A 22,604-nucleotide genomic window follows, 5' to 3' on the forward strand; every position below is an offset into this window, starting at 1 on the left:
AAAGCACAGTCCTCCACCCCACAGCAGAAAGACTCCTTGGTCCAAAACATCAACGATGTTGAGGTTAAGAGACCCAGACAACGGTACAGATGAACTTATTTGTAAAGCAGAAATAGAGACACAGACATGGATACAAAGGTGGGTGGGATGAATTGGGAGATGGGGACTGACATATATACACTATTGATACTATGTATAAGATAGATAACTAATGAGAACCTACTGTATAAAACAGGGAACCCCACCTCGGGGCTCTGTGGCAACCTAAAGGAGAAGGAAATCCAAAACAGAGGGGATATGTGTACACATACAGCTGATTCACTTTGTTGTATAGCAGAAACTAACATTGTAAAGCAACCATACTCCAATAAAAAATAATTAAACAAAAAAGACCCAGCCATAGCTGACAGATTTAAGAAAGGGAACATGGATCCTGATCCTTGATGAGAAAAGAGTGAAAAAAAAAAATATTGTAGACAGTTTATCAAAAACTACCACAAAGTTGTTAATTTACATTTTTTTTGTAAATCAAACACCAAATCTCCTGGTAATTCAATTCACAGGCAGTAAATTAGAGAAAATAAAAGCTGTAACAGTTTCAAAGCCATGTTAAACATAAATGCAAATCCCTGGATCCAGTCACACGGTCAAGCAGGACAGCCAGGCCCGAATATCAGGTGGACAACGTGATGTCCCCAAGCCATGCTGTGCTCTTAATTCTCATGACTGTACTTCATTTCAGGTATTCCAATGTCGTCCAGCTTTCAGTCAGTCCAGTTCAGTTCAGTTCAGTCGCTCAGTCGTGTCTGACTCTTTGCGACCCCGTGAATTGCAGCACACCAGGCCTCCCTGTCCATCACCAACTCCCAGAGTTCACTCAAACTCATGTCCACTTAGTCGGTGATGCCATCCAGCCATCTCATCCTCTGTCGTCCCCTTCTCCTCCTGCCCCCAATCCCTTCCAGCATCAGAGTCTTTTCCAATGAGTCAACTCTTCCCATGAGGTGGCCAAAGTACTTGAGTTTCAGCTTCAGCATCATTCCTTCCAAAGAAATCCCAGGGCTGATCTCCTTTAGAATGGACTGGTTGGATCTCCTTGCAGTCCAAGGGCCTCTCAAGAGTCTTCTCCAACACCACAGTTAAAAAGCATCAATTCTTCAGCGCTCAGCTTTCTTCACAGTCCAATTCTCACATCCATACATGACCATTAGAAAAACCATAGCCTTGATTAGACAGACCTTTGTTGGCAAAGTAATATCTCTGCTTTTTAATATACTATCTAGGTTGGTCACAACTTTCCTTCCAAGGAGTAAGCGTCTTTTAATTTCATGGCTGCAATCACCATCTGCAGTTATTTTGGAGCCCAGAATAATAAAGTCAGCCACTGTTTCAACTGTTTCCCCATCTATTTGCCATGAAGTGATGGGACCGGATGCCATGATCTTCGTTTTCTAAATGTTGAGCTTTAAGCCAACTTTTTCGCTCTCCTCTTTCGCTTTCTTCAAGAGGCTCTTTAGTTCCTCTTCACTTTCTGCCATAAGGGTGGTGTCATCTGCACATCTGAGGTTATTGATATTTCTCCCGGCAATCTTGATTCCAGCTTGTGCATTCCTTGATTCCAGCCCAGCGTTTCTCATGGTGTCCAGCTTTAGATGTATTATTTTTAGATGTTACTGTGGTTCGGAGAAGGCAATGGCACCCCACTCCAGTACTCTTGCCTGGAAAACCCCATGGACAAGGGAGCCTGGTAGGCTGCAGTCCATGGGGCTGCTAAGAGTCGGACACGACTGAGCAACTTCCCTTTCACTTTTCACTTTCATGCATTGGAGAAGGATATGGCAGCCCACTCCAGTGTTCTTGCCTGCAGAATCCCAGGGACCAGGGAGCCTGGTGGGCTGCTGTCTGTCAGACACGACTAAAGTGACTTAGCAGCAGCAGCAGCAGTGCTTATATTTAAACAATTTTTAAATCGACCTGCCTGAAATCTACATCCGGAAGCTCCAGGGAGGAAAACAGCACCCCTGGGAGACAGAAGGGGATGCTCTGTGCCCAAAGGAGGCTCTGCCAGCCGGGCCTCAGCAGGCCCAGGTGCTGTGGACGGTTTGTGCAGTCCCTCCACACTGACGAGCAGCTGCAGCGAGGGCAGAGTGTCCAGATGGTCCCCTGGCCCAGGGTGACGTGCGTGGCAGCAGCCACTGGAGGCGGCAGTGTCAACGAGAGAGCTGGGGGTTTATACGGGGAAAGCGCTAATTGCTCCTGCATGTTCTCTTTTTTCCCAGTTTCCGTTTATTCTTTTCTTTAAATTTTTCTTTTAAATGTTCCTTTATCTGCTCCATGTCTTTCCTATTGTCCTCAGCACTTGCGTTCTTATCGCCTCTTATTCAGTTGATAAGAGGGTAAGGATCTGGTTTCACTCCCACACTCATCAGATGTTTCTGGAGCAGCTCTGATATTCCAGCTTCTGCACTGCATGTTAAAGAGGGCAGTAGCGACAGAGAGACCTGCACGCACTGTAGAAGCCCCTGGGGTCACGGGCTCCACGGGGCCTAGTGGGAGACAAGGCCAACTGATGTTTTTATTACATATTCATACCCGTTATACATATCCATAAGTATATAATGACATGGGTTATAAACAATAGAACAACCATCAACATGTTGAGTCTGGAAGCCTTCCTGGAGGAAGAGACATTGAAATGGAAAGCGAGCGCCCAATAAACACGTTTGGAGTCAAGCAAGGAGGAGGGCTTTCCAAGCCAAGAAAGCAGAGTGGATGGAGCCCCTTTTTCAGGCTCAATGTTATTCTTGTTCTTTCTGTTTGTTACTGGATTCTCTGCCTGCTTGTGTACAGGTTTAAGATGTAGAGACAAATTCTTAAATAGTTGCACAAAAATAGCAAATAATTTGGAATGAGCTGCTGGGTATTAGCTCTATGATGTCGTTCAGTCGCTAAGTTGTGTCCGACTCTGTGACCCCATGGACTGCAGCACGCCAGGCTTCCCTGTCATTCACTATCTCCCAGAGTTTGCTCAAACTCATGCCCATTGAGTAGATGACACCATCCAACCATCTCAGCCTCTGTCGCCCCCTTCTCCTCCTGCCCTCAGCATCAGGGTCTTTGCTCTATAAATCTCTATTTTTCTGCATGTGCTGTGCTGTGCTTACTTGTAAAAAGTATCCTACTTTTTACAACCCCATGAACTGTAGCCCGCCAGGCTCCTCTGTCCATGGGGATTTTCCAAGCAAGAATACTGGAGCAGGTTGCCATTTCCTTCTCCAGGGGATCATCCCAAACCAGGATTGAACCCAGGTCTCCTGCACTGCAGGCAAATTCTTTACCATCTGAGCCACCAGAGATATGTGTTATTTCCATCTTATATCCTTTTCACTTGTTCTGCACTATTTCTATAATCCAGGAAAAATTCATTTCATCCCTCTTTGTTTTCAGTGATGTTTTTGATCGGCAATCAGCCTGACACTCACCAATGATCTAAGATGTGCCTTTGGCCACACCTCCTGAGGCAGATCCCAGGCTGTGAGCTCTCTGAGTTATCCATCACTTCTAACCACTTCATTTGCGTATTCAGCAAAGTAGCCACGGAGCTGTTCTGTTGTTCCTCTCTGGTTAATCTACTGAATAACACATTTGTTGGCAATGTGAACAATGGCATCTTAGCTGTCTTCACTTTTCAAAGGCTGCCTTTGTTAAGAGCGCTTTGTTTCAGTCACTTCTGTGCAGAATAATGGACTTGCTGTTTGCCTCACTTAACAAAATCCTCCAGACTGGTTTGTTTCTAATTCCAGTTATATGGAGACAGCCCTCCAAACTGCAGGACATTCATGCTCTAGGGATCATGATAAAAGAAGGAAGGCTTAAAGTGAGAAGGAAAGATACAGTTTGACAAAAATCTAGGTTTCCAGAAAAGAGCCTTCTTTTTTAATAACCCGAGTAAGTACAGTGAGAACTAGTAAATGCCCAGGTAGAACCATGCTCTTTCTGTAACACCTCAAGGCTTTTCACCAGTTATGTGGGCGCACTGGTCCAGCCCTGGGCTATTCCCTACCACTCCCTTTCACACTTTCTCTCCATAACAGCCCCTGATCTGAGTCCTAGCTCTCACCCATCCTTCACATCTTACTTCCATCCTCATGGTTATTTTTATTCTCCTGACTTCTGATCTTGTCTTTGCTCCTCTTTCTGTCCTTACCTCAGGCTTTCAACTTGATATATTATAACAACATCACAACTATAGGTTTGACTTAATCACTATCAAATATATCACTCTCGATTCCAAAGCATGTGTTCTCAGACTACTTCAGGTCCTCATTATTGGCCCCCCAGGACTCCCATTCCTAAAACTGCCCCCTGTCAAGGTTAGAGACCTAATATGTGTCATGGAGTCCCCAAAGTGGGAATTTATCTGGAAACAATATAAGGCACTGGTTAAGACTGCAGACTCTAGAGTCAGACACTCTGGATTTAAATATCAGCTGCCTGAATTACCAGTTAAGTGACATTTACAAATTTAGTTAAAATCCTTTACATTTAATTTCCTCATAAAATGTTGATACTGGCAGTATATACCTCCTGGGTTTATCAGAATTAAAGATAAACAGAGAAGATGATTAGTCTATAGGGTTATTGTTGTGCAGTCATTAAGTCATGTCCGACTTTTTGCGACCCCATGGACTGCAGCGCACCAAGCTTCCCTGTGCTTCACTATCTCTAAGTTTGCTCAAATTCGTGTCCATTGAGTCAGTGATGCTATCCAACCATCTCATCCTCTGCAACATCAAACCAATCAATCCTAAAGGAAATCAACAATGAATATTCACTGGAAGGACTGATGCTGAAGCCGAAGCTCCAATACTCTGGCTACCTAATGTGAAGAGCTGACTCATTGGAAAACAGCCTGATGCTGTGAAAAGATTGAGGGCAGGAGGAGGAGGGGGCGACAGAGGATGGGTCTATAGGAAAACAGAAATCATTATTAGTGGTACTATTACCATTACTGGAAGTGATCAAACAGGAGATGGCAAGAGTGAAGGTTGACGTTTTAGGAATCAGTGAACCAAAATGGACTGGAATGGGTGAATTTAACTCAGATGACCATTATACCTACTACTGTGGGCAAGAATCCCTCAGAAGAAATGGAGTAGCCATCATAGTCAGCAAAACAGTCTGAAATGCAGTACTTGGCTACAGTCTCAAAACGACAGAATGATCTCTGTTCATCTCCAAGGCAAACCATTCAGTATCACGGTAATCCAAGTCTATGCCCCAACCAGTAATGCTGAAGAATCTGAAGTTAAACAGTTCTATGAGAAGGCAGTGGCACCCCACTCCAGTACTCTTGCCTGGAAAATCCCATGGATGGAGGAGCCTGGTAGGCTGCAGTCCATGGGGTCACTAGGAGTTGGACATGACTGAGAGACTTCACTTTTACTTTTCACTTTCATGCATTGGAGAAGGAAATGGCAACCCACTCCAGTGTTCTTGCCTGGAGAATCCCAGGGATGGGGGAGCCTGGTGGGCTGCTGTCTCTGGGGTCGCACAGAGTCGGACACGACTGAAGTGACTTAGCAGCAGCAGCAGCATCATGAAGACCTACAAGACCTTCTAGAACTAACACCCCAAAAAGATATCTTTTTCATTATAGGGGACTGGAATGCAAAAGTAGGAAGTCAAGAAACACCTGGAGTAACAGGCAAATTTGGCCTTGGAGTACAGAATGAAGCAAGGCAAAGGCTAATAGACTTCTGCCAAGAGAATGGACTGGTCATAGCAAACACCCTCTTCCAACAACACAAGAGAAGATTCTACACATGGACATCACCAGACCGTCTACACTGAAATCAAATTGATTATATTCTTTGCAGCCAAATATGGAGTTGCTATATACAGCCAGCAAAAAAAAAAAAAAAAGACCAGGAGCTGACTGTGGCTCAGATCATGAACTCCTTATTGCCAAATTCAGACTTAAATTGAAGAAAGTAAGGAAACCATTAGACCATTCAGGTATGACCTAAATCAAATTCCTTACAATTATACAGTAGAAGTGAGAAATAGATTTAAGGGACTAGATATGATAGACACAGTGCCTGATGAACTATGGATGGAGGTTCATGACACTGTACAGGAGACAGGGATCAAGACCATTCCCAAGAACAAGAAATGCAAAAAAGCAAAATGGCTGTCTGAGAAGGCATTACAAATAGCTGTGAAAAGAAGAGAAGAGAAAAGCAAAGGAGAAAAGATATACCCATTTGAATGAAGAGTTCCAAAGAATAGCAAGGAGAGACAAGAAAGCCTTCTTCAGTGATCAGTGCAAAGAAATAGAGGGAAACAATAGAATGGGAAAGACTAGAGATCTCTTCAAGAAAATTAGAGATACCAAGGGAACATTTCATGCAAAGATGGGCTCAATAAAGGACAGAAATGGTATGGACCTAACAGAAGCAAATATTAAGAAGAGATAACAAGAATACACAGAAGAACCGTACAAAAAAGATCTTCACAACCCAGATAATGACGATGGTATGATCACTCACCTAGAGCCAGACATCCTGGAATGTGAAGTCAAGTGGACCTTAGGAAGCATCACTACAAACAAAGCTAGTGGAGGTGAAGGAATTCCAGTTGAGCTATTTCAAATCCTAAAAGATGATGCTGTGAAGGTGCTATGCTCAATATGCCAGCAAATTCGGAAAACTCAGCAGTGGCCACAAGACTGGAAAAGGTCAGTTTTCATTCCAATCCCAAAAAAGGGCAATGCCAAAGAATGCTGAAACTACCACATGATTGCACTCATCTCACACGCTAGTAAAGTAATGCTCAAAATTCTCCAAGCCAGGCTTCTACAATACATGAACCATGAACTTCCAGATGTTCAAGCTGGTTTTAGAAAAGGCAGTGGAACCAGAGATCAAATTGGCAACATCTGCTGGATCATTGAAAAAGCAAGAGAGTTTCAGAAAAACATCTATTTCTGCTTTATTGACTATGCCAAAGTCTTTGACTGTGTGGATCACAATAAACTGTGGAAAATTCTTCAAGAGATAGGAATACCAGACCACCTGACTGCCTCTTGAGAAACCTATATGCAGATCAGGAAGCAACAGTTAGAACTGGACATGGAACAACAGACTGGTTCCAGTCCGTTAAGGCTGTATATTGTCACCCTGCTTATTTAACTTCTATGCAGAGTACATCATGAGAAATGCTGGGCTGGAAGAAGCACAAGCTGGAATCAAGATTGCTGGGAGAAATATCAATAGCCTCAGATATATAGATGACACCACCCTTGTGGCAGAAAGTGAAGAACTAAAAAGCCTCTTGATGAAAGTGAAAGAGGAGAGTGAAACAGTTGGTTTAAAGCTCTACATCAAAAAACAAAGATCATGGTATCTGGTCCCATTACTCTATGGCAAATAGATGGAGAAACAGTGGAAAAAATGGCAGATTTTGGGGGTTTTTTTGGCTCCAAAATCACTGCAGATGGTGATTGCAGCCATGAAATTAAAAGACACTTACTCCTTGGAAGAAAAGTTATGACCAACCTAGATAGCATATTAAAAAGCAGAGACATTACTTTGCCAACAAAGGTCTGTCTAGTCAAGGTTATGGTTTTTCCAGGGGTCTTGTATGGATGTGAGAGTTGGACTATAAAGAAAGCTGAGCACCCAAGAATTGATGCTTTTGATCTGTGGTGTTGGAGAAGCCTCTAGAGAGTCCCTTGGACTGCAAGGAGATGTAACCAGTCCGTGCTAAAGGAGATCAGTCCTGGGTGTTCACTGGAAGGACTGATGTTGAAGTGAAACTCCAATACTTTGGCCACCTGATGTGAAGAGCTGACTCATTTGAAAAGACCCTCATGCTCAGAAAGACTGAAGGCAGGAGGAGAAGGGGACAACAGAGGACAAGATGGCTGAATGGCATTACCGACTCAATGAACATGAGTCTGAGTACATTCCAAGAGTTGGTGATGGACAGGGAGGCCTGGCCTGCTGCAGTCTATGGTGTTGCAAAGAGTCGGACATGACTGAGTGAGAACTGAACTGAACCGAACTGATTATCATTATTGGTAGTACTGTATAAACTATAATTTATTATAATAAAGTGCTTTTTAAATTATCTTATGTTTCTTTAAAACTCCCATAGTGGTTATTATTACATACTATCTACAGGGTGTACAGTCAAAACAAGTAGCTTGACTTGATATGTTCACAGAGAGTTAGTTGAGGGCATTTCAAACTGAGAAAACAATCTGTGATGCTGATACAAATTGTTGCCATCAAAGATTTTACCTTAAGTGGAAATTATATCATTATTTAACAGCTGTCTTTTATGTAGGCATTTCACAACTATTTCATTGAAATGACAAATGAGGGAATCATTGTTTAGTAAAAAATTAAAATTCAGTTGTCCATCTTCATAAGTATAAACCTTCCCCTAAACCAATGAGTCTCAAGCTTCAGTTCACATCAGGATAACCTGACGGTGCCAGAACCTGCCCCCTATAAATGTGTCATGAGTCAAGAGTCTGCATTTTTAACAAGTACTCCCATGTCGTTGCTACTGTAGAGCTGTCTGAACCTCAAACTTCACAATTATTCTGAATAGAAAAGATAAGAAAAAAAAATCTTAAAAAATCAGTTTTTAAAAAATTGAGATATAATTGACATATATGTATACATGCTAAGTGGCTTCAGTCACGTCCGACTCTTCGTGGCCCTGTGGACTGTAGTCCGCCAGGATGCTCTGTCCATGGGATTCTCCTGGTAAGAATACTGGAGTGGTTTGCCATGCTCTCCTCCTGACCCAGGGATTGAGCCCACATCTTTTCCATCTTCTGCATTGGCAGGCGGTTCTTTACTGCTAGCACTGCTTGGGAAGCCCTAATTGACATATAACATTATATTAGTTTCAGGTATGGAACACAATGATTCCATAGTTTTATATAAATATATATCATGAAATGATCACCACCAGTCTGATTAACATCCATCATCATCCATGGTTATGAAATGTTTTCCTGTGCTGAGAATATTTAAGATGTACTCTCTCAGCAGCTTTCAAATACATGCTACAGTTTCATTAACAGGAGTCACCATGCTGTGCATTACCTCCAATGACTTATTTATTTTACAACTGGAAGCTTGCATCTTTAACCCCTTCATCCATTTTGCTCACTCCCCATGTTCCCCTCTGGCAACCATCAATCTCTTCTCTGTACATAAGCAGTTTTTAAAGAGTTTTGTTCGTTAAGTTTTGCAGCTGAGTTATCGTATTAATTGCTTAAGTCTTGCCATTTTGCTCTTGCCCATGTAAAGAAGCTAAAGGGCTGGCCTGTAGCAGAAAGAGGTTTTATGTTGTTTTCCCGTTTCCTTAGTTAAACTAAGTCAGTCTGGTTAAACGACAAACAAATGTGTTGCTCTGACCTCCGTGCACTTGTTTCGTATCTAGTTCATAGGGCAGAAGCGCAGTCTCTGTCACAAACCATAGCCGTCATTTTTTGGTGTTCTCCTACATCCCAACTGCAGGCCTCAAACTCCAAACCCAGAACTAGGTTATCATCCATAACCCAGCACCATTTTCCATCCATTGTCTTCTCTGTGTAAGAACCTGAAAAACACAGTCTCCACAAATTCTGAGAAAATGTTTATGCTTGGGCAGCAAACAAATTCAAGGAGAAAAAATGAGTAAGTCGTTACTCTGAGTCTAGAGCCCATCTTTCACTAGTTAATTCATTTGTTAGACACTTTATGATAATACATTCTCTGGAGGCTACCAGATACACTTCCAATACCTGGGCCAGGTCAGTGACCTCTGGGGTTGTCTGGAGCTTTACTGAAACGCAGGAACCAAGCAGAAGCTTAGTCTGAGATGAAGCAGAGATGAATTTAGGAAGAAATTAATCATATTTTTCTTCTTTGGTGTCTCAGTTAAAAAAAACACTTTAAAACCTGAAAAGGGGCAGAGCGCATATGGGAGAATGTGGGGAGATGACCTCATCCGGGATCTCCTGGGGCACTCAGGCCCCCTGAGTCATGTTCCAAAGAGCCATGACCTCATATAGCAAACAGGTTGAAACAAAGACACAGGCCATCTCATTAGCCTGAGGGCTTGTTCAGAGCTGACTGAAGGAAGATTATAGGAGCCACTGTGATGCAATCCATATATAGGTACATTCCTACATGTTGACTCGATTACAGATGGAATTAGGTGCTTGCTGGTTGATGTCTCATCATCTGAGTGTCCTTGGTATTATTCGAGTGGTCAGCACAGCCAGGCCTAGAGCTAAGCCACATTCTCCGGATATTTACCTATCAGAGCTGTAGCAGGAGTTAAATTTTAATACCTTGCAAGCACCTTAGTCATTGGAATGCGCTCATGATTTTTGTTCTTTTGTCCTTTAGAAAGCAAATCATCTGCTGTGAATCTGACTGTCTTAAGGGACAGGATGTAACATAGGGACCACCTTAGGAAAGTAAAGCAAATGGTTTGACCAGCGTGGTGGACAGAAGACTGGCCTCCCAAAGATGTCATGTTCTAGTCTCCAAAACTGTGAATAGGACTTTGTCTATGTGATTAAGTTAAAAACAAAACATCTGAGATTATCCTGCATGATTCAGGTGGGGCTAATGTAACCATGTGGGTTCCTAATAAGAGGATCAAGGTCATAGAAAAGACATGTCATGCCTGAGGTAGGGCTTAGAATGATGAGCTGTTGAAGATAAAGGACCACAAGCCAAGGAATAGAGGATGCCTCTAGAAGCTAGAAAAAGCAAGGAAACAGAGTCTTCCCAGGAGATCCAATAGGAATGCACCCCTGCCAACACCTTGATTTTAGGGCCAGAGGACCTATTTTGAACTCCTTACCTCCTGAACTATCAGATAATAAATGACATAGTTTTAAGCCATTATGTTGGTGGAAATTTGTTACAGCAGGAACAGGAAATTAATACAGCCAATGCAGCTTCAACGGAGAAACACTCGGTGTGATATGTCATTGCTCTAAGACAGATGCTGCTTTGATTAAGGAGTCTTAGAAAGAAGCACTGTTCTGCAGGTGATGTTAACTGAGGTGTGCTTGTAGAGAGAGAGGAGGTAAACACGGCACTAGGAAGGCAAACAGAGGAAGAGTTATTAACATGCAACCACCAAAAAGACAAGAAAGAGCCAAGAAGGACAAAATGTAGGTTAGAAAAACGTTTATTATAAGCATTATTGGTTAGAAGTTCTCAGACTGTCCCAATACATTAAGCTGAGGTATAGAGAAAATGTGGCTGCTGTTACACGACTGGTAACTGCCAACCAGAATTTGCACCAGGAAGCCCGACTTCAGAGCCCGTGCTCCCAGCCTCTCTGCTCTACTGCCTCCTGTGTGCCTGTGACATGATCTGTAATTGGATGAGCAAGTTCTTCCTACATGTCACAGACTAAAGAACTTTGTGGGGGACCACTGATGGCATGGGAATGCTTTAGCCAAGGGTGGTAAGCATGGGCAGGAGAGACAAGAAGGGCGAGGCAAGAGCAGGAGTGGACCCAAGGAATGCCATCAATCCATCAGAGGCAGCAGGCAGTCCGGTGAGAGAGGTCAGATGAGTCAGATGGCAGAGATCAAGACAGTGCAGAGAGTCTGGGTGGCAGGGGAGGTGGGGAGCTCAGAAGAGCAGGAGCACAATTGTGGGGAAGGACGCTTGAAGCCCAGGCCAACCTTTGCCTCAAACAGGATTATCAAAACAGCCCCCAGGATTGACCCAGGGGCCAATAACTCTAGCATCTCGGAAATCCCTTAGAGCGGACCCTGGGAATACAGGAAACTCAACAGATACGCAGCATTCAACTGTGCACCAAAAGTCATGTCCGAGAATATTTATAGAAACTATTTATAACAGCTCTACCCTGGAAACTACCCAAATGCCTATTAACATCAGGATCTATAAATAAATTATAGCACTTTCACACAATGAAATACTATTCACCAAAGTTAAGAGAAGACTTCCAACTACACTTGAAAATATGGTTGAATCTTATAAACATAATGATACATGAGGGAAACAAGACATAAAATGTACATACTTTATGATCCCACATATGAAGTTCAAAAACAAGCTCAAACAATCAAAAGTGTTCAAAGTCATGGCAGCTGTTACCCTGGAAGGGGTGGGTGGGTGGGTGAGTAGGGTCTGGAGGGGAACACAGAGGGAGCATGGCTTCTGAAGTACAAATAACCTGTCTTTAAATCAGGGCAGTGGTTACATGGGTGTGTTCAAGAATTCCACACTTATGTGTGCACTTTTCTGAATAATAATAATGTTAATAAAAATAGGAAAAAGGTAGAAATATAGATGGAACTCTGGGTGACGGGAAGTGTTAAAAATTATATTTAAATCCAAACCCAGAATTAAACTGGGCTCAGCGTCTGTAATTGGCTGCTGGGGAAAAATCCGATAGCTACTTGAGAAGAATCAGGACCCCACACAGTTATCAGCTGGAGTGTATTTAATGCCCCTTGGCCTGCCCATGGCCACTCACTGTATCTGGGATAAATCCTCGGTGCTCTCTATTAACAATTACTAGCCACAGTTCAATTGACTTACCTTACCTCTCACACTGATTACATTTGTCTTCTGACGACTAGTTCATTCACATCAGTAGATGGTTCCAAATCATCCACGTCCTAAATATGCATCCATGTCGATGGCAAAAGAGATGGCAGTTTCTCAGCTCTGTGAAATTAGCCAGGTTGTGTGTTCAACCATCCAGTGGCTCAGATAAACTTTCTGTCATCTGCTGCTGCTGCTGCTAAGTCGCTTCAGTCATGTCCGACTCTGTGCAACCCCATAGACAGCAGCCCACCAGGCTCCGCTGTCCCTGGGATTCTCCAGCCAAGAACACTGGAGTGGGTTGCCATTTCCTTCTCCAATGCATGAAAGTAAAAAGTGAAAGTGAAGTCGCTCAGTTGTGTCCAACTCTTAGCGGCCCCATGGACTGCAGCCCACCAGTCTCCTCCATCCATGGGATTTTCCAGGCAAGAGTACTGGAGTCCGGTGCCATAGCCTTCTCCGTTCTGTCATCTAGATACACACAATATCATCTAGACCCATTTCCTCTCTTTTTTGAATATTCACTAGTTCCCTGCTGATGAGCATTGAATTTTGATTTGTGCTCAAAATCACTTTGTCCAAGAAAATTTGCTTTAACAAGATGTTACCAAGGTAATCAAGTCAACAGTTTGTTTGCTTTGCTTTAAAATAATGGGGATTTTAAGCACAAAATCAACAGGGCAGGATGGATGAAGATAATGGGGATGGTTTACGATGTGTCTAAGCTGATACTGTTACAGGCAGTTGTAAGTTTTTGCAGCGTTTACACATAAAAACAGAAATTCAAAAATATGAATTGTTTAATTTTTAAATTTTGTCAACGAGTCTTGAAAATTTCATTTGGTACAAGCCAAGCAAACTGAAGCTGAAGCTCCAATACTTTGGCCACCTAATGTGAAGAGCTGACTCATTGGAAAAGACCCTGATGCTGGGAAAGATTGAGGGCAGGAGGAGAAGGGGTAAAAGAGGATGAAAGGGTTGGATGGCATCATTGACTCAATGGACATTAATATAAGCAAACTCTGGGAGTTAGTGAAGGACAGCCTGGCATGCTGCAGTCCACAGGGTCACAGAGTGAGACACATCTTAGCAACTAAACAACAACACTCAACAAGCAAACTGTATCTGTGGGTTGGGATTCAGCTCGGCATGGCTAGTGTGGGCTTCCGCATGGTGATTTATTCACTCTGCAAAAATGCCCTGCAAGGGGGGCATCCTGCAGACAAGGCTCACAGGGGTCAACTGGGTCAAGTTCACACAGCTACAGAAAGGCCAAGCCAGGACAATGCTCAATTCTAGTTATCCAAATTAGTCTCCATTCCCCAATAAAAGGCTTCCTGGTGGCTCTGACAGTAAAGAATCTGCCTGCAATGTGGGAGACACAGGTTTGATCCATGGGTCGGATCCCCTGGAGAAGGAAACGGCAACCCACTCCAGTATTCTTGCCTGGAGAATCCCGTGGACAGAGAAGCCTGGTGGGCTACAGTCCATGGGGTTGCAAACAGTTGGACAGGACTGAGCAAATAAGCAAACACACACACACACCCACAAGCTTTCCACCTGCTTATCCTGAGTGTGGTTTTCTAGAGAGAAGTCTTAAAATGATCTCAATCAGTCATCCAAGTGTATACCCATTTTACCTGAAAACCTTTCCTATTTGACAAATGAAGAAATATTTTTTAAAAATTATTTGGAGAACCAATAGTACAGAATTGCTAGGAAATCCCTCTTGCTTTGTTTGTAATATCACAAACGGACATTAAATACATCTTGTCTTTGAAGAAAAGTGAAACCATTTGTAAAGAGTATGAAATGTGATTGATGAATTACATGTGAGGAGAAAAGATGGCCTATTTATTTATTCAGTTTTGATTTCTAATACAGAAGGGTGCAAGCCACATCTGGACTTTATTTTAAATTACTTTAAAGTTTATTTTAAATTATCTTTTTAGTTTTTGTTTTCTCTAACATATAAGGGTGTAAGTCACATCTAAGGGGTTCCAACCCTTTCAGATTGCAGGGCTGGGACCAGGGCTTGATCATCTCTAAAAATCACAAGATTCCTTTGAAATGAGTTGCTTGTTTGCTTCACACCTCGGTATGGCATTAGCTATTTTAGTTATAAATTTGCATCTGTTAGGCTCTTTGGTTAATATATATGGGAAAGGGGATGTATGCTAACATCATCCTGCATATGTTCACTGTTCAGCAAGCTATATGGGAATGTGCTGAATGCAAATTCATTTCAACCTGCTAAAACCACTGAAATGCTGCTGTTTCCTCCTTTTGCTTTCACTGCTTAGTCTTTTCAACTGTTCATAGGCATTTGCATAAAGATCTTCCCACATACACCATCTTCCTTCCCAGGACAGTGACTCAGACCTTGACACTAAACCAAGAATGGTAATTTTGTTCCCCTCATACTGTTGATCACATGAACTGGCTTAGACTTGAACACAAAAATATTCACTGTAAGTATGGCTTCACCTTTTACTCTAGACACTACAGTTTCATGGGCAGAGAATATCAGGTACTTAATCTTAACAAATAAAATACTAAGGCCCTAAAAGGAGCTTCTACTTGGTTAGTGTTTTTCCCTGAAGGAAATCAGCCAATTTACTCACCAATTCTAAGATCATCACTACCTTGGGAGCTGAAGGAGAAAAAAGAAAGAAATGTATATGTTATTTACATATAGTTTAATATTTAGTAATGTGTATTATTATATATAGCAATTCTTATAATTTAGTGATTTATATTATATATATTAACATACATGTATATATACATATTAATGTAATATTCTATCTTGAGATGGCTTACAATCTATTAAACAGTTGAAATTAAAAAAGTATAAGACTATTTCAAATGCAAATATATCTTCCTTGTGTTTTTATTTAAGATAGCCCACGATAATATTAACACAGCCTTACACAGCTTTGGACACTAAATAAATATAAAGCAGGTGGTACTTCAGATTATTGTTACATGTCTATTTCATGTAGTTTTTAACCTTGTATTCAGTTCATTTCAGTTCAGTTCAGTCACTCAGTCGTGTCCGACTCTTTGCGACCCCATGAATCGCAGCATGCCAGGCCTCCCTGTCCATCACCAACTCCCGGAGCTCACTCAAACTCACGTCCATCAAGTTGGTGATGCCATCCAGCCATCTCATCCTCTGTCGTCCCCTTCTCCTCCTGCCCCCAATCCCTCCCAGCATCAGAGTCTTTTCCAATGAGTCAACACTTCGTATGAGGTGGCCAAAGTACTGGAGTTTCAGCTTTAGCATCATTCCCTCCAAAGAAATCCCAGGGCTGATCTCCTTTAGAATGGACTGGTTGGATCTCCTTGCAGTCCAAGGGCCTCTCAAGAGTCTTCTCCAACACCACAGTTCAAAAGCATCAATTCTTCAAAAAAACACAAATGAACAGTGGACTAGGGAATGTTTCTGCTGCTGCTGCTGCTAAGTCGCTTCAGTCGTGTCTGACGCTGTGAGACCCCATAGACGGCAGCCCACCAGGCTCCCCCGTCCCTGGGATTCTCCAGGCAAGAACACTGGAGTGGGTTGCCATTTCCTTCTCCAGTGCATGAAAGTAAAAAGTGAAAGTGAAGTCGATCAGTCGTGTCCGACTCCTAGCGACCCCATGGACTGCAGCCCACCAGGCCCCTCCGTCCATGGGATTTTCCAGGCAAGAGTACTGGAGTGGGGTGCCATTGCCTTCTTCGAGGGAATGTTTCTACTTAAGGGCAAATTGCAAAAAAAATTCTTTCGTTGATAAAAGTGGTATAGAATAACCACAGAATCGAAGGCCATTTTAAAGAGCTTCTGTCTTTATCTTTAGCCAATACTGAATTTTGTTGTTTTTCAAATGATTGTTACACACAAAGCCAAACACTAAGCCAGGCTCCCGGGAGAATTAAAACTGTAAATGGTAGTCCCCACCTTAACGAAATCCCTCATCCAAATGGATGACAGGAAATTTGTAAAATCTAAGTGGACGCCTGGTGGTGAGGAGAGCCAAGCGCTGGTCTTGGCAATCCAGTTTAGACCCCCTGCCGTGGTGGAGTTGCTCTCAAATCCTGTCTCAGCAGCACATGCCGTGGGGAAACAGCTGCAAACATCAATCATGAAAATATCCACACACCAACTACATGTCAGCGTTTCAAGACAAATTACATTGAAGCCTCTAGGTTCTACTGTTCTTGGCTTTTGCCCCAAATGCAAAGCTCTCTTCCATTACTGTGTCCTTATTGACCCTCTCTGGGCACTTGACGATTCTAAGTTTTCTGCTCACACCTCTGCTAGTGTTTCTTCCTCTTACTGATTAGAGCTGTTCTTTATATATTCTGGCCATTAACTGTCTTTATTTTTGCAAACATCACCCAGTGTGTCATCTGTCAACGTTGTTTATGGTGTCCGTCATTGAAGACAGCTTTCAGTTTTGAAAGTCAAATTCACTGATGTTTCCATTTTGGTTTGTGATAGAGGGAGAAGAGCTTATATATAAAATTCTTTCCCACTAGAGTGTCACAAAGACCTTCCTCTGAAGAACCCTTACTATTTACTCTTTATTTTTCAAATCAACTGGGCCTCAATTCTTCTGTATATATTCAAAATAAGCTTGTCATTTTCTTCAAAACAATCTTGCTGGAATTTTATTGAATTTATAGACCGATTAGAGTTGTTGTTCAGTCACTCAGTTGTGTCTGACTCTTTGTGACCCCATGGACTGCAGCATGCCAGGCTTCCCTGTCCTTCACTATCTCCTAGAGCTTGCTTAAACTCATGTCCATTGAGTCAATGATGCCATCCACCCATCTCATCCTCTATTGTCCCCTTCTCCTCCTGCCCTCAATCTTTCCCGGTATTACCAATTTGAGTAGCACTGACATCTTTAAAGGATTAGCTCGTTGCAAATATAAACAATATATAGCTCTCTATTCATTCAATTCCTCATCAGTATCCTACAACAGACCTTACAAATATCCTTTCTACAGTTCTTTTATTGTCTTTGTTAAGTTAGTTCCTGAAAAGTGTAGCACTTTTGTTAGTTTCAAGAATATCTTATTTTTGTTTATAATTTCTTAATTACTGTGAAAAGAACACTATAAATTTATATTTATCTCATCTTCAACCATGCTCTTTTATTAATTCTAATAATGTCTTGATTTTGTATGACTCTTTGTAGATAATTAACACATCTGCAAATAATATTTTTGTTTTTCTGTCTTCTATGCTTATAACTGGACAAAACCTCCAAACATGTTGAAGAGTAGCAGTGATGAAGGGTTTCTTGTCTTTTTCTGGTCTAAAAGAAAATACATCTAAACGTTTTCTATTATGTTTAATGTTTGTCCAAGTTTTGAATATACAGTTTTAATGATTGAAAGATATTTCCTTTTTGATCATCATTTTCCAAGAGTTTCTCCTATAAACAGGTATTGAAGTTTAGGCTGTTTATGCAGCAGATGAGATATCCATGTGAATTTTTTCAATACAAGCCAACTTTTCCAATCATGGTGTGGCCCAGATTTCAGAATGACTTCAGATCTCAGGAGCTGCCTGAGAATTAAGTGAGAGAGTGCTGGATCCCAAAGAACCTGGCTGTGGGTTTGGAGTCTGGTTACCGGGAGTAACCTCGGAAGGAACAGCTCAGATTAGCCCCTAAAGACCCAGGAACAAGGACACCTTGGGTGGTCCAGCATGCAGGGTTGCTGGCCCAGGCTGCCTGCTTCCCCCCAGGGATCTGACATGACCATAAAGCCCACCAGAACTTAGATGCCACTCCAGGAAACAGGCAAGGGGGAGGAAATCAGAACTGACTGCCCAAAAGTTTTCATCCACTGGCCAAATGAAGGAGTTATAGTAGAAATGGTGTTCTCTGTGGAAACCTGAAGTGATGTTTCTTGCACACTGAGTTTGTGAAATGAACTTTCTACCCACCATGCACTTTGTACCTCCCAACTGAAAAGAGTATTGTCAAAGATGTGGTACGTGGTCTGCTGGAACATAACAACCAGGGGTCATGACCTCTGGTAAATGATTCATCCTCTCACTGCCTCAGTCTCCCCATCTATGGTGGGGGCTTTATTGCAACTTGTTTAATAACGAAATGAAGTACTGCATGTTTCCCAGCACAGAGGGTCTAATTAGTATTCAGCGTTTATCTTTGCATTTCCTAAGTCTAACTCCAGAGATAAAACATGGAGAAAGTGGCTACAGGGATTTAAAAAAAACAAAGAGCTGGGGGAAGGTATCAGCCAGAAGAACACTAATGCTGTTACTGCTCATTATGAGGCTGGGTGTGTAGCTCCCGGACAGGGACCTCGATTGGCAAAATTTGCAATTGGGGGCTCACTCTAGTTAGTGAGCCAGGCCTGCTGGTTAGCCGGGACTCCAAGTTCTTATCAGCCTTTTTCATCTCCGCTTACAGCACCTTGGGCATCAGCTGTGCAAGACGGGGCCCAGAGGACACCCATGATACCTGCTCATCCGGAGGGAAGCAGACAGCCTTCCAGGTCTGCACTGTGACGACAGGGAGTTCCGTCAGTGCTCTACAATGAACTAGCCCACGTGGATGCGAGAACTGGTTTTGTGTGCTCACTTAGTCCTCCTGAGATCCTGAAAAGACAAATGTATGGGTAGCCCTCCTGACTTCGTTTTCTGCTACCTGCCGCATGACCTACACGATTCGGCCATGTGCCTGTAATTATACAGCATGCGGTGTCCCCCTTTCTTGTGTTCACAACTTCACCCTTAGAGATGTATCCTACTAAATCCTGTATGATCTTTCAGTGTAAGGAGTTCACCCTGGAAATGTCATGGAGAAACTATTTGCTCTTCCCTGCCTCAAGTTTTAGGTGGATTTGTGAGTGACAGCCTGGAAGATTGTTTGGGAATTCCTCGGCACTGGGGCTTTGGGCCATATCTGAGGGCTTTGCCTTTCTCGTTGATAAAAAGAAGTGTGAAGTTGAGTCAGCTGTGGTTACATGGAACATATATCGTATGTTTTCTGAAACAGACTCCATTGCAAAGATCTGTCCCCGTTGTTCTCATCAGTAGATTCATTCCTTTTAGACCCAGAGTTCAAAAAAGCATCTCAATTTACTTTCAAGATTATAGCTGATCAAAGTTTCTATGATTCTGTTAGAGAACAAAATATAAAACACCTTGGGAGAAGGAAATAGAGTGAGCAAGGGAGGAGGCTGGAAGGCGCCACGTTTCAGAAGGGAAGAAGTGGGCTCAGAAAGCGAAGCTGGGAATGGACCGAAGTGACTTCAACTTCTTCACAGATTTGCTCAGACTTTCCTGGCGACCCTGCCGCAGACATGAGCATGTTGACTTCAAGATCAGGGCAACAGGTCCCTTCTGTGTGATTGTTTTCTTGTAAGTTAGAAACTAAACATTTTGGAACATGCTTTAAATACGAATGGGGGTGTGGAGTGCTCTCAGAATCAGAACTGAGCTGCAAGTGACAGAGAACAGACACGATTCATTCACTGGAACAATGTCTACAGACAGCAGCAGCGCCTCAGGTGCGGTGCCCATCAGTGGGAGAACAGGGATGAGCGAAGCCCTGTCTCTGTCCTCAAAGACCTCAGAGTCCAGAGGAAGAAGCAGATGCATCAGTAAGCACAACAGAAATATAAGCACACATCAGAGGTAGCTCAGAGCAGGTGAGTGACTCCTACGGGGAAATATTAAAGAAGTGACTCCTGCAGAAGTGGAGATCTGAGTTGGCTTCAAAGGACAAAGAGCACTTCCTCTGGTGATAGTGGACGGCACTGAGGGAAACAGAAGGCAGAGGATTCTTTACCCTCTGAGCCACCAGGGAAACCCCACAGTCATTTAGAAGATAGTGTAAGACTCTGAGATACTCTAAGAGGCTTGATATTTTTAGAGTACCAGGTGTAAGATGGGGCAGTGTGCAGGGAGGCCAGAAGAAACATAAGCTCAGGGAGACTGTGACTTCAAGGGCAGGAACCCGTTAGAGCATTTCAGCAAGAGCTACATGCCCATGAGGCATTGGTGAAGCACCTGAAGCAGTGGAAACCGTGGCCGAGTTTGCCAGCAGGGCTGGAAGCAAATGAGAAGGTGCTGAATGGCAGCTGCCAGGAGCTGCTCCTGAGCACACAGAAACAGCACGGGGGGAAGTCAAGACGGCTTCATCAAGGACGGCAGCACTGGGAAGGGAAACGATGTCTTATCAGGGGGATGGTCACGACTCTCGACAGAATCTGATGCCGGACGTGAGGGGTAAGAGTGACCGCAGTCCTCAGGCCCACTGGATTGAGTGGGCTTTTGTGTCAAGCAAAATGAGAAAGGAGCATGTTGAATGAATCTGAGGGGCCAGAGGTCAATCCAGACCCCAGGAGATGATGGGGAAGGGCTCCAGAGACTGCTGGTGTCCAGCTCTGGAGGGCACCACCCACTATCACTCATGTACCTGACGCCTGTCACACAGGAGTCACCAAGCTAGACTCAGGGCACATGTGGAAATGGCCCCAGCCCCAAATGGAGTGGCCTCTGGGGGTTTACAAAGAGGACAGTGTGGCAGAGGGTTTCAGTGCTGTTAGAGGAAAGGCAAGGGCTGCTGACAACACACGCAGAGGCTTCACAGCAAAGACCTGGCCTGGAGGTGGCGTGGGGCTGTGGGGCATGGGTCAGGCAGCCTGGAAAATATGAAAATGAAGAAGAAAACTAAAGAGTTAGTACAAATCATGGAGTTAGTGAAAAAGAGGAAGCAAAGAACTTGCCAAGCAGTGGAGGCTGCAGGCCCAACGACCACAAGCAAGCATGAGGGTGGCCTCCCGGGGACAGGGAGAAGCCCCATGGGCTGGAAGTGGCCAGTATTGGAGGAGAAGGGTCAGAGGCAAGGATGTGAAAGTGAGCCCAGGCAAGGGGCAGCAGAGAGCGCTCTGCAGAGCTGAAACTTCACCAACCTTGTAAGAGAAAGCCACTCGAGGATTTTTAGCAGGGGACTGAGACAGTCATAAGCCTCTTATCCTTATCCATCAGAGGGCAGATAGAATGAAAACCATAGTCACTGATCACATGGACCACAGCCTTGTCTAACTAAATGAAACTATAAGCCATGGAGGGCCACCCAAGACAGATGGGTCATGGTGGAGAGTTCTGACAACATGTGGTCCACTGGAGAAGGGAATGGCAAACCACTTCAGTATTCTTGCCTTGAGAACCCCATGCTGCTGCTGCTGCTGCTAAGTCACTTCAGTCGTATCCGACTCTGTGCGACCCCATAGGTGGCAGCCCACCAGGCTCCCCCATCCCTGGGGTTCTCCAGGCAAGAACACTGGAGAGGGATGCCATTTCCTTCTCCAATGCATGATAGTGAAAAGTGAAAGTGAAGTCGCTCAGTCATCTCCGACTCTTAGCAACTCCATGGACTGCAGCCCACCAGGTTCCTCCATCCATGAGATTTTCCAGGCAAGAGTACTGGAGTGGGGTGCCATTGCCTTCTCCAGAGAACCCCATGAACAGTATGAAAGAGCAAAAAGATAGGACACCCCAGGTCGGTAGGTGCCCAATATGCTACTGGAGATCAGTGGAGAAATAACTCCAGAAAGAATGAAGAGACAGAGCCAAAGCAAAAGCACCACCCAGGTGTGGATGTGACTGGTTATGGAAGTAAAATCCAATGCTGCAAAGAACAATACTGTATAGGAACCTGGAATCTTAGTTCCATGAATCAAGGTAAATTGGAAGCGGTCAAACAAGAGATGACAAGAGTGAATTTTGACATCTTAGAATCTGTGAGCTAAAATGGAATGGGTGAATTTAACTCAGCTGACCATTATATCTACTACTGTGGGAAGAAGAGAAGGCAATGGCACCCCACTCCAGTACTCTTGCCTGGAAAAATCCCATGGATGGAGGAGCCTGGTGGGCTACAGTCCATGGGGTCGCTAAGAGTCAGATACGACTGAGCGACTTCACTTTCACTTTTTACTTTCATGCACTGGAGAAGGAAA

At 43.5% G+C, this 22,604-nt stretch overlaps 1 long non-coding RNA gene across 1 annotated transcript in view; it reads right to left on the minus strand.

The window, feature by feature from the left end:
* Positions 1–15,119: 15,119 nt before the first annotated feature.
* LOC129635286 (uncharacterized) overlaps positions 15,120–22,604 on the minus strand; it is a 31,142-nt gene continuing 23,657 nt past the window's right edge. The window contains exon 4 of the long non-coding RNA XR_008706207.1: positions 15,120–15,264. This is a non-coding gene — a long non-coding RNA (uncharacterized LOC129635286). The remainder of the gene's footprint in view (positions 15,265–22,604) is intronic.

Source organism: Bubalus kerabau, chromosome 20 (genome assembly GCF_029407905.1).
Source record: "Bubalus kerabau isolate K-KA32 ecotype Philippines breed swamp buffalo chromosome 20, PCC_UOA_SB_1v2, whole genome shotgun sequence".
Taxonomy (NCBI): domain Eukaryota; kingdom Metazoa; phylum Chordata; class Mammalia; order Artiodactyla; family Bovidae; genus Bubalus; species Bubalus kerabau.